Below are 13,289 nucleotides of genomic sequence, written 5' to 3' on the forward strand. Positions count from 1 at the left end.
CATATATATATATATATATATATATATATATTTATACATATATATTATACAGTATATTTATATATATACATATACATATATATGAATATCTTTTTTACAGTAATACAACAGTGTTGTAAAACACTATTTGAAGCATTTGCAACCATATATTTTTGCACTTCCTTCTGTGCCCCTGTTCATGGTAAAATATGGGGAGATGAGGTGTTGCAAGAGTATATGTACTGTCACACCTACATATTTTCCAGTGAGCATGGGCACAGAAGGAAGCAAAATATATTTAAAAGCATTTAAAGCCCACACATAGAACTCGAAATAATCTGATTTCAACACTAAATGTTGAGTAAATTTTTTGTTCAAAAACAAACCATATTATCATGTTTGTAGAAAAAGAGTTTCGGCAGCTGTAGTTGGCGTTGTTGGTCGTTGTTATCTTATTTAAAAGCCTTTAAAGAAAAATTATCACATGAATTAATAATACAGATTCATAAACCTATCATTGTATGTCTGTTATCATAATTAAGAAAAATTTCCGAAATTACGTCAGAACTCGGCAGCCTGTGGCACATATAAACAAACCAGAGCACCGCCCTGGTTGTGTATCGCGGTACTAATTACATAAACATGTTTATATCTGCCACAAGCTGCCGAATTCCGATGTAATTTTGGAAATTTTTCTTAATTTTATGATAACAGACATACAGTAATTCGGTTTATAAATACTGTATTATAGCCTACCCCCAAGGAGAAAGGGATAGCGACCAAGGCCTCAACACGCCGACTCCCGCCTATTCATAGCCTAGGTCAGCGCCCGTGCCTAGGTATAACCTAGGCTAACGGGGAGGGACAAGGGAAGGGTGGGGGAGGAAATAACAGGGAGAGAAATTTCCGTGCCGAAATACAACCAGGGCTGAAAGAAAGGGGGGGATAAAGCCATAACAGCCTTGAGGAGACACACCCAACGAACTCTACCCCTTCGTGAAGAAGGGGGAGGACAAAGGGGTCTCACTCTACCACCCAAACAACGGCCCATGGAAGAAACAGCAACAAAAACTCCCTCAACCTGAGGGTCCACCCCACGCCTAACCTACGAGGAGAGCAGGAGGTCAAGGAAGCAAATACGAGCCTATCTGGCATGAAAGGCAAGGGGAGAGTCCCACACAACAAATACCCAATAAATCACCATCACAAAATATACATAATATACATAACCCAAGAATATTGTGCTTGTGCAAGGTGCGTAGCCTAGCCTAGAGGAGCGGCCAGATAATCAAGCTGACGCTACCCCACATGAATTTCAAGGCAACAAAATACGTACAGCACCAGCACAACTCGAAAATGATAATAATGATAAATAAGTTAAATCTATCATGGGAACACATCCCGGAGGAAGAATCCTAAGCGGGAAATGACGGGAACCCTAATAGAGGGAACCCGACATGAGGATCTGTAAGACATAAAAGAAACACCGATAAAAAACCCGCCCAGGAAACACCGCCAGGATGAGATCCAGGGGAATAATGATAAGTAATATAACGACAAGGAGAAAGCCCAAACAGAATAAGCTGGATGGGTAAATCTCATGATCGACATGGTTGGTTAGGGGGCCACGGCGCCATAACAACAATCTCATATAATATGAAAATACGGACTGATCCAGCCACACTCATAAAAATCCCACAATAAGATGGTACTTAACTTGGAGATGTTAAAGCTGCTTGAAGACATGCTTGAAAACGGCAGAAAACACCCAAAAACAAAAGCACAAAATTCTGGGTCACGAAAATCACGTGCTAGAAAATGGAGTGTAGATGGCGCTGGAGTCGCCAGCCTGGCGGGCGGATGAGCGTGGGGGCTGGAATGGCTCACCGCTCTTTCCGAGGGGTTTTGACATGGGGATGTCTTTCGAGTGTGGCTCTGTGGTTGTGATCCTTTCACTCACCCTTGGTTATACTGACGTCTCCATTGTGGAAGACGCTCGATCTGGGGGTAGTAACCCCAGCATTCCTGAAAGCTCTTTTTTCTCTGGTATATCTAGCATTTTATACCTAGAAATTTGTGTTAGTATGGAATTTCACCGGGTGACACGGGGCCTCCCTCAGAAATAGATTTTTCCTTTGTCAAAATCCCTTTATTAATTTCATGTGATAATATGGCTTGTTTTTCAATGTTATCATTATTAACAACAGTTTTCATGTGTACCTGTTACAGTACATTCTGGTAGTGCCTATAAGGCTACTTAGCCTAGCCTATGGCTCTCGGTATATCATCGGTAACACGGCCACATTGGTCATAGGCCAACTTTTTTTATACAGTATGCATTTAAAAATGTAAAAGTGCTTCTGATACGGTAAGTTATTCAACTCTGAACCTATTTAATTGTAATTTGTGTAAAGTTTTGTATAAAAAGGCAAGGTTGGGGTAATGACTGGTGGTCAGGAATGGATTAATCCATTTTCAGTTATTTCTTATGGGAGAAATTAACTCAGAATTCGACAAAATCGAATCTTGAATCTTGACACTTTTGGAAATTGTATATATATATATATATATATATATATATATATATATATATATATATATATATATATATATATATATAATAAATATATAATATATATGTATGTATGTATATATATTATCTATATATAATATATATATATATATATATATATATATATATATATATATATATATATATATATATATATATATATATATATATATATTATATATATATATATATGTATGTATATATATTATATATATTTATATATATATATATATATATATATATAATATATATATATATATATATATATATATATATATATATATATATATATATATATATATATATATATATATATATATATATATATATATATATATATATATATATATATATATATATATATATATATATATATATATATATATATATATATACATACATTATACATACATACATACATACATACATACATACATACATACATACATACATACATACATACATACATACATATATATATATATATATATATATATATATATATATATATATATATATATATATATATATATATATATATATATATATATATATATATATATATATATATATATATATATATATATATATATATATATATATATATATATATATATATATATATATATATATATATATATATATATATAAGTATACTCTATACTTACACAGTATAGTAATTATTAATATCAGCTAATTCTGGAGGTTCATGCAGAGTGACATGATAATTCAATACAAAGAGAAATTGAATAACAAACGAGAGTTAGCTTAGCCTACACTATGGTACTGTATATCATAAACATATACAGTAGCATAGCCTACATTATACTGTACTGTATATTCACATATTGAATTGTACAAACATCAACATAACGAATATGCATCTTTTCCATGGACCTTTTAAAATGCTATACCTTAATTCACTATATCCAATAATATTGCACATATTCTGATATTGCTTTCGTATTATAAATTGTGATCATAGCGATCAATGTTTTGGTTTGGAAATCAATTACTTGGTAATTTTATTTCACTTTAATTAACTCAGTTCAGAGCGCTTTTCTTGCTTCTAGTTAGTGTAAATGAATCTCTAGATACTTTATTTAAATGGAGCAAGGTTATTTTTCGTTATAAGAAGTGTTTTTAAGTCGAAATATAACTTAAATACGTCTCGTTGTGAAATTAACTTATCTATTTTTTTGTTAATAGATGACGTTGACTGTTTGGGGGTGTTTCTTTTGTGTAAAAAAAATCAAGATTCCATTCGCTATTTTCACTTGATTTCATCATAATACAAACTTTACGTGTTTATTGTTTATCAGCATTAAAATAGCAGTAGTGTGTTCTTTCATGCCCAGTACTGTAGTTTTGATTAAAATACTTTTTCCCCAGTGTTAATTACGGTCAAGTTTCATCAATGTTGCCGATGCATGATAATTTATAGTCAGCAGCAGCTTGAACATTGTTTTCTCATACATTGTTTTCTCAGCTTCAGCTACAGCTTGCAGCTTAAATATAGCAGTATATTTCCTTGCCAATCTTTTATCCATACCGAATAAGGGTATAATGTAAAAATATATCAGTCCTATTCTACTTAACTTCATTTGTACTATAACTACGGTAATTGTGTATTACTGTACGATGGTTGAAGTACAAGCAAAACAGCTGTTGTTATCTGAGTCGGTGATAAGTAAAACAACAGTTTTTCGGTTGGTTGTTTATGGCTGTATGCATATACGCAAGAGTATAACGTTGCTAACAATACTTTTATCATTCTCTTTTATTTTTTTAACTAGAAGATGGGATGAAGAGATGGAGGAAAAGAAGTTGGTGTATTGTAATATGGTCTCTCTCGCTGCCTGATTGTATGCTGCTGCCAGCGCCCTCACGAAATTTAAAAATATTTTATAAATATTGTCGTATCAGTATTAATTGCTTTCCCCATTGCAAAATCGAATTATCGTAAGGCGAATTATCATAACTCGAGCACTACCCGAGTATTTTAATAATTTTATCACAAAAAGTGCATTTAGTCACGAAAATTAGATGAAAATACAGTAATTAGGGAATATTTCACAGTGAAAAATACTGTGAATGGGCAAATTTTCTGCAAATAATGTGTATATATGTTCCATAGAGAAATCCGCAAATAGGTGAGTCTGCGAATTGTGAGACCGCTAGTACAGGGGGTTTTATGTATATATATATATATATATATATATATATATATATATATATATATATATATATATATATATATATATATATACTATATATATATATATATATATATATATATATATATATATATATATATATATATATATATATATATATATATATATATATATATATATATATATATATATATATATATATATATATATATATATATATATATATATATATATATATATATATATATATATATATATATATATATATATATATATATATATATATATATATATATATATATATATATATATATATATATATATATATATATATATATATATATATATATATATATATATATATATACATACATATATATATATATATATATACATATATATATATATATATATATATATATATATATATATATATATATATATATATATATATATATATATATATATATATATATATATATATATATATATATATATATATATATATATATATATATATATATGCACATATACAGTATATATCTTGGTTTTGTTATGGGAAATTCATTTTTGAGTGAAACATTTTTTGCATATTATTTTTGAAAAGTTTTAAAATCGTTTTATCAGATGCAAAAAAACTAACTTAGGGGTCAAATTTCTAAATTTCCCATGTTGACAATTTTCATTATTAGTTGAAAAACAAGTGGTAAAGATCTGAAGCAAATCCCTTCATTCATAAGGAAGCTATAAGAACTTACTTTATAATCGGGCCTTATGGAGTCAGCGCTCCCCTTAATAAAATGTGAAATACAAATGCAAAAAATGGAAGACAAAGTAAAAGCTCTCTAGAAGTCACACACCTGCCTACCCTTCTCCACCTGTCCTGCATGGCCTTCCCATCCCCACCTGGGAAATTATTTCCCTGGGCATTGACCTCCCTTATAACCTTGTACTGTATGCTTATTCACCAAAAGTCTGGTCAACAACAACACTAGCCAAGCGCCGAAACACAGTTAACTGATGCCACTGGTAAGCGGGGACTGCCTGTAATGAGTTTTTATCAAAACATGTTTTTTTACAATTAAAGCTTTACTTTATACAGACTCATTAATCATAAACTCCCACTGCTAGACTTTCTTCTCACTCTTTGAGATGGAGGTTGGCTCAGATGATGCTTCAGCTGGAGGGTCTTTGCAGTGAGAGCTGGTCATGAAGTGTTAGATGTCTATTTTTCAAGATTTTTCAAGTTGGTGTGGCTGGGAGCTATTTGTGTGGCATAAGACTGTATTTCAATGTGCAGCCGCTGTTTGTCCTCACACCGAAGTTACTCTTTTGTTCCCCAGGGCTCCAGAAGACAGACTAAACAGTATCAAAGAATTCTCTCATCATTGATCTTGTCCAGAATAGTGCCTTTGATTTGATACTGACAGTGCATAAAAGGCCTCCAGGTAGTAGGGCTCTTTCCCCTGCCTACAGCATTTACCAGAGCCTCACCATCCACCCTTCCCACACAGATGTGTCAACAGCGTGCAGGTCAGCCAAGATCCCCATTACTCTTTAGTCTGCTGAAGCATTCCCACAGCCCAAAGTGTGCTACAGAATACAGTATTTTGGCATTCATAGTGCCGTATTGATATAAATTTGCAGTTACCTGCTGAGGAAATTCAAGTCCATAGTCTTAAGCCCCTGTAAAAAGTTTTAGTTCATTAAAATTATTCTGTGATCAGTCTTAATTGTTAAATTTTGCTAGCTGGTGCATCCTTCAAGGTGAGGATTTTGGATTAGGCTACTAATCTGTGTCAACTCTGAAATTTTTAAACCTTATTGATTAGCCATTTTGTTGTTGAAATTGTTAATCTTTGGCTTTTTTCATTATAAGTAGATCATTTTTGTTTATGTGGCCTAACTCCGCTTATGAAATACCTGTGACTGGCAGTTTCCCTGTGTGCTAACTTACTGCTTCATTGTAAACTAGATGTTCCTTTTTTCTTTTTATTCAAAATTTAGAAACATTTTGAAAGAATGATTTACTACAGAAATTTCCCAGTTATAAATTAAAAGCCAGGAGCTTTTGTTTTGTAGAGAATGAAAAATGTGTTGAGATGGATCTACTGTACTCGTTATATGTATTAGTACGCCACTGGTTAGTGATATTACAACTTCTTTTTTAATAAGAAATTAAATTTAGCTCCTTCTTAATGGAATGTAGCAAATACTTGCTAGTTCTGGTTATTGATATTAAATTAATAGTCTCAATGATATACTGCACAGCATTAGTTATGAGTGTAGTAATGGGAGCCACGATTGCCAAATCATTGCGGTATTGATAAGTTGAAGTATAGTGCCATACAACATAGCTTTAATGAGTGGCTCTTTAATGTTGAATTATTTGGTAAGTCACTTGCTTAGAAACATTTTGAGTAGTAAGTAAAATCAATAATGACTTAGAAGACAATACCAATTAATACAGGTTCTAGCTGGGTCTCTGACCCACTTCTACCTCACCTACGTATCGGATGCCAGAGGCCACAGATTCCTTTCATATATAATTTTTTATTGTTTTCAAACCGGTTTCTAGCTGGCATCAGAAGATTTACCCTAATGTTAAGACCGAAGGTTTACTAGCTATGAAAAATACAAATTAATTAAAAATTTGTCATTTTTTGGTAGTTTAATTTTGTTAGGCAGCATTCTCTGTAAAATTATATAAATCTACAATGCCAGAAATACTTGTGAAACTCAGATTGAGTTTATAAGGGTGGGCATGCTCTTGTAAAAAAAAAAAAAAAACTGGATCACAGTTTTAAATGTAGTGCTACCCAATATAATTTTATGTATGTGGTATTTTAAATCAAGACCAACTATAAGAGAATTCTTTGATATTGGTTGGTCTGTCTTCTGGAGCCCTTGGGGGGACCATGAGAGTAACACCTTTGAGGACTCAAAACCCGTTTTGTGATTAACAGGTTTGTAGAAAAACATGTATTATTGAAAGAGCAGTTTTGTAAGATTTAGTATAATTATATGAGGTAAAGTTTCATATAATTAATTATCTTAAAAAATTTTCAGATGGTTATAACCTGCAATAAAGGCTGTCACCTTCAAGTGTGGCAGAAGGTGGCTCTGTAGTTATTGGCAACTTGAGGAATGGAGTCTGGGAGATATTTGTGATATGTTTTCAGCAGCACTAGATGAACTGTGTTGGAAATGTAACAAATTGAGTCAGTATTTGTGACCACCTTCATTTTGTCCACTGCCTCATATTGTCTTAGGAGTGAATTTTGTGTGCCAGTTTTACTATTGTGCTATGGCTAGTCATCAGAAATTTAATTTGTGAAATATGATACCAAAAGGAAGTGTCGTTAGTGTTCATAACTGTGTATATATATGTTTGTGAAGTACGTTAGTATTAAATGTCACAATGGTAATGGTATAAAGATTATATATCTTTGGAAATGACTCAAGTTTCAAAGTTTGAAAGAAGATATAGTTTTTATTGTCTAGTCAGGTAAGTTAAATATACACAACACTCAAAGATTAATTTTTTTGTGTTAGGCTTCTTTCTAGTCTAGTTTATATTTGCATAGGAAATGAAGATTTGATGTTGTGAATACTTTATACAAGACAGGGTGCACGCTTGCAAAAATGGCATTTAAAGACTCCTGACAAAGATTCCTTTGTGTACAGTATATAATTGTATAAAAGAAAATCTTAACTCATAGTTGCTTCCATCCCATGTAGCCTTGCCATCTTAAGTAAGAGCATAATCTGCTGGCAGATTTCTTTTGCCTTCATTCTGATTTGATTATCATTCTTGTTCTTTTCTATTCTCTAACATATTGAAAGCTAAACATCAGTTACCATTTCAAGATTTATATTTATACCTCGTGCAAAGCTAAAAGTAGTATTGTATAATTTTTATGAGCCGAAAGGGAAATAAATTTTGGAGTAAATGATGCTTTCATAAACTATAACTTATTAGTTCTCTGCTTTGCAGAGCAACTGTAGAAAGGATTAAATGACATGAATTGATGTGATTGTTCTATATTTGATTTGAAAGGAAACATTATTTTTAATTGGTAAGGGGTAACAGATGAGCATGATGAGAATACTGATGTAAAAGTGTGTAGACATTAAGTTTCGTAGGAGATGTAATCTCCATAGTAATTTATTCATATTACAGTACATTCCTTCTCAAATACCTCGAACATACACGTTCTTGACAGATGGCTTACCTAAAAAGAATTATAGGTTAGTAGAATATTTTATTCATAGTACTATTTTTGCCATGTATGGTCAGTTTAAAAATTGCTCCTCTTGAAAATGTGATTTTATAATTTAAGGACATAATTTTATTTTTAGATTTAAATGGAATATTGAATTTACAAAATGTGTTTTGTAGTAATAACATATGTTATGCTTCCATTATTACTTAAAGTGCATCCTTTGTAAGGATTGTTTAGAAACTTTTATATTTTTCTTGGCATTTTTTTTTTATGTTTCCTTAAGACCTTATCTATTTTTTGAAATAATAGTTCATTTTTAATAAATGTTTTGTTTCCCTTTTATTTTTTTTAATTTCTGTATAGAATTTCTTTTAAATGAGCTTGGAGAGAATCATTTTTCAAGATTATTTACTGTTACAATTTTACTTGAAAACTGGTACCAGTTAATCAGCCATTACTAGTTAATGAGTCTTTGTGGCAGATTTTTTATTGTATCATGGTTGTGTTTGAGCAGTTATTCAACCATATGGGGAAGCTTTACAGTAGGTAAAATTAGATGGAAAACATTCATGAAATTATTGTTTTACCAGTGTAATTTAATGAACCAGGCACCAAAATCTATAAAATGGAGATCTTGAAAATAAGAAATTAGTTGAACAATTTTCATCTTTGGGATCAAATCATTTAGACAGCTTTCCATCTACCCTGCATAGTACAAAAGGAAATACACATAGAAAAACTTGTAGAAATATTGAATATATTAAATCACAGCAGTCAACTGTCAAAGGTTTTGGTTAAAATGCAGCGTGGTGTAAAGCCAAAAGAAAGGAATATACAAAAAGTCAACTATAAAGTTCTTTTCAGCAGTATAAATGTAAACTTAGTTACCCAATAAACCAGAAATTGAAGCCAAAAACTAAGAAGGTGCTTGCAGGAAAACTGACAGTCAAAAGAATATCTAAACCATCATAGAAGTAGAAAGATATGACCTGCAAAAAGAACAAGAAAATTAAAGTACAGTAATATACTTCTCCTTAACTGAACTCGGTAATTATAAATCTACATGGAGCAGGGAAGCTTTACGAAACAGAAGGCAATAACTTAGGATATTGATGGGTTGCTTATAGTTAATGTAATCCATAGTTATACTTGGTATTCACTAATATCACTCGAAGCCCAAGGAGCAAAGATGTTGATCTTGACAGCTCAAGTGGAGCTCGGTACCCAGACTCCTCGAAAACTAGCAATAATACAGGAGGTAAAATTAGCAGAATGCAGAAAAGATTGCCAAAAGTAAGTTAACTGTCATGTGGGCCTGTGAATGCCAGACTTAGAAAAGCCTACTATACTAGCTCATCTTGAATGCCCAAACTTTAGTGAGAAAACAGTCTGTTAGGTCACAGAGGGCTTAAGTGAGTCCATGAATAGACCTGACGTAATTTAAGAAGATTCCTTCATTTTTGTAAAGATACATAAATAGTAGAACTTAAATTCTGATGAATAAAATTTGTTTAAAATTCATCATTTTACTTTCAGGTGAAATATAAAGACTGTATTTGAAATACAAAAACTCACAGGAAAACAAAACTATGTTCTTGAGTGAAAAAATATATCCTTACACCATTTTCATCACCTTACACCCATCTACACTTCCCAAAGTTGTCAGCTTGTTAGTAAGTAAGTAAGTAAGTAAATAATAATAATAATAATAATAATAATAATAATAATAATAATAATAATAATAATAATAATAATAATAATAATAGTTATTATTATTATTATTGTTATTATATTATTATTATTATTATTATTATTATTATTATTATTATTTATTATTATTATTATTATTAACCTGATTACTGATATTAGAAGTGGTAGTACTGCATTTTATCCCATTCTTGTCAAGCGATATCACTGTTATTTCTCTCTTTATCAAGCTCTATGTCATAATTCTTTGTTCACTTTCTTTTTTCTATATCCCAAAAGCTTGCATATCCATTTCCTGATATCAGTATTTTTTTAACCTCAGATTTTGTATCACTTCTGACCCATAGTTTTAGATCTGTTGGCATTTGGATGTCTGGTTTAGGTTTTACTGGTCTACAGATATATTTTATTTTTTTCACAGCCTTCTTTATTCCTATGCTTCATAATTGCTTGCTGCTGAAACCAGTCCACAAAAAATCGAATAAATTATAAGGAAAGTTTCCTAATATTTTTAGGTGTGCAGGATTTAAACAAATTTCTTTTTTCATGTAAAAGAATTTTGGTTTATTGATTGTATTCATGATAACATTTTAAGTACATTATCTTTGTATGCTTTGCTGATAAAGAGTACAGTAAAATTTAACTATAGATTTGAAAACCACAGCCTTTCCTTCAAAGGATTTAAAATTTTTTTTATTGTATGAAATATGTAATATAAGGAAATCTGCACCCTCCAACAGTAATTTTGGTTACCCTGAAAAATGCCTGATAAGTATGCCATCCCTTTAAACCTGGTCTATGAAGGCTGATTTATTTTCAATATTGTTTTTCATCAGTATGCCTGACTGTCCTCTCTAATGATTCATTTCTCCATCTTTTCCAGTAGCTAGTTAAAGGTTTTCATTCCTTTTTTACAGTTGAGTTACAAATGTAGTAATATTAGGTACTTATGTTCATTTTGGACTAATAATTCTTGAATGTGCGCTAGTCACATGTTCTTGCAAGTTACAAACCGAGCATTTTTACTGGTCTTTTGTAAAGTTGATAGACCAAGAGATGAATTTGCTGTGCCCTACATGTAGGGGTCAGCAGTATTCCCCCAAAAATATGTAATGTGTGTGTGAACTGGTCCACTGATTCACATCTATCAATTGAATGGCAGGTTTATGTGTTTGAGTTCAGGGCCCATAGCTTATCTCTCTGTACAGCCCCTGAGGTCTCCACCAGAATTCTAGCCCTGAGGCCATCCAGGCTTTTCATTTGCATTTTGGCTTCTTCAAAAGAAAATTTAGAGAAGCAGTTTCAGCTTCTTTTGAACTGTTTTCGATCCTTTTTCTTGCAGATGAATTTTTAGAAGTCCGACTTGGCCCCTTTCATGCCTGAGTCTACCTAGGTCACAGAGATAGTCCACCTTTTTGGAGATAGAGTTCATTGCCACCTCGAGACCATTTTGGAGTGTTTTTATCACCTTCAACCTATGATCAAGGCTTGGCAGGTGTGGATAGATCACATGGTGTCACTTGAGAAGCTGGTTGCTCATAGTTACTTCTGCATTTGTTCCCTCCAGTGGCAGTTTGCTTCAAGTTGGAAGCAGCCTCACTCTCTATACATTTGAATCCCAACCATGGGGACAATGCTTCTCTATCCTCGTTGGTGGCGGGACTAACAGAATCTTGCTTGCAGGGTACCATTAATTTTACTAGGTTTCAACTCTTGATTTTTTCATGTCTCGAATGCAGAGAGGTGTCCATACTTGTTGGAAGCTCAAGTGAGAGGGGTATGGTACATAGAGAAGAGTCTCAAGCATATAAACTACTTACTACTATTGACTTTCTTCTTGGGCCTCCAGGTACCGTGAAAACATCTTATTGGATTGCTGCGTCTGCCATAGCTTACCAGCAAAACTTAGGAAGATCACGGCCAAACCCCTGTTCTTGTTAGCTGTTGAGATCTTCTCGTGGGTAGAAAGGTATGAGGTCGCCACTGTGCCTCAGTTCATCCCAGGAGTTTGCAATTTCCTGGTTGACACTTATCATGCCTCATCAGATCCTTCCTTCAGTGGCCTCTTCGCTCAGATGCATGTAAGGCCCTATGGCAAGTGTAGGGGAAATGCCCAAGCTGGATCTGTTCAATATGCTGTTGAATGACAGACTACCAGTCTGTTGTTCTCCACAGCTGGACCCTTCAATTTCAGCATTAGATGCCATGTCCAAGCTTTGGGATACTCTAGATGCTTAATTGTTTCTCCTGTTTGGACTGCTGAGACAGGTTGTGGTAGAGTTTCAGATGTGTTAATCACTTGGGATAACTCTCATTGGACCCTTTTGGCCAAAGGAGTAGATGGCATTTCCATGTCTTGGGATAGCCTTGATGCCTAAATGATTCTCCTGTTTGGACTGCTGAGATGGGTTTGGTAGAGTTTCAGATGTGAGGATTGCTTGGAATAACTCGCATTGTCCCCTTTTGGCCACAGTATAAGTGGTTCCTGGACGTTCTGAATTTCATTCAGAACTGTCCCAAGCTTCCTCTAGATGGGAGGCATCTTCTGATGCAGCCTCTTTTTCACTGGTTTCACAGTCATGTAAAGCCATTGCATCTTTATGCTATGGTGAATATCAAGTGTGGTCT

General features: G+C 32.7%; 1 protein-coding gene across 22 annotated transcripts in view; it reads left to right on the forward strand.

Moving 5' to 3' along the window:
- Positions 1 to 9,294, forward strand: part of LOC136830708 (uncharacterized) — a 145,137-nt gene extending 135,843 nt beyond the window's left edge. For 20 of the 22 annotated variants that reach the window (XM_067090603.1, XM_067090664.1, XM_067090675.1 and 17 more), the window contains one exon: positions 7,798 to 9,294. The gene's annotated coding sequence lies outside the window, so the exon portion shown is untranslated. Of the gene's footprint in view, positions 1 to 6,071; positions 7,519 to 7,797 lie in introns of those variants that run through there. The other 2 variants (XM_067090543.1, XM_067090592.1) reach the window with 2 other exon arrangements.
- Positions 9,295 to 13,289: the final 3,995 nt, after the last annotated feature.

The sequence above is a fragment of the Macrobrachium rosenbergii genome, chromosome 4, assembly GCF_040412425.1.
Source record: "Macrobrachium rosenbergii isolate ZJJX-2024 chromosome 4, ASM4041242v1, whole genome shotgun sequence".
NCBI lineage: Eukaryota > Metazoa > Arthropoda > Malacostraca > Decapoda > Palaemonidae > Macrobrachium > Macrobrachium rosenbergii.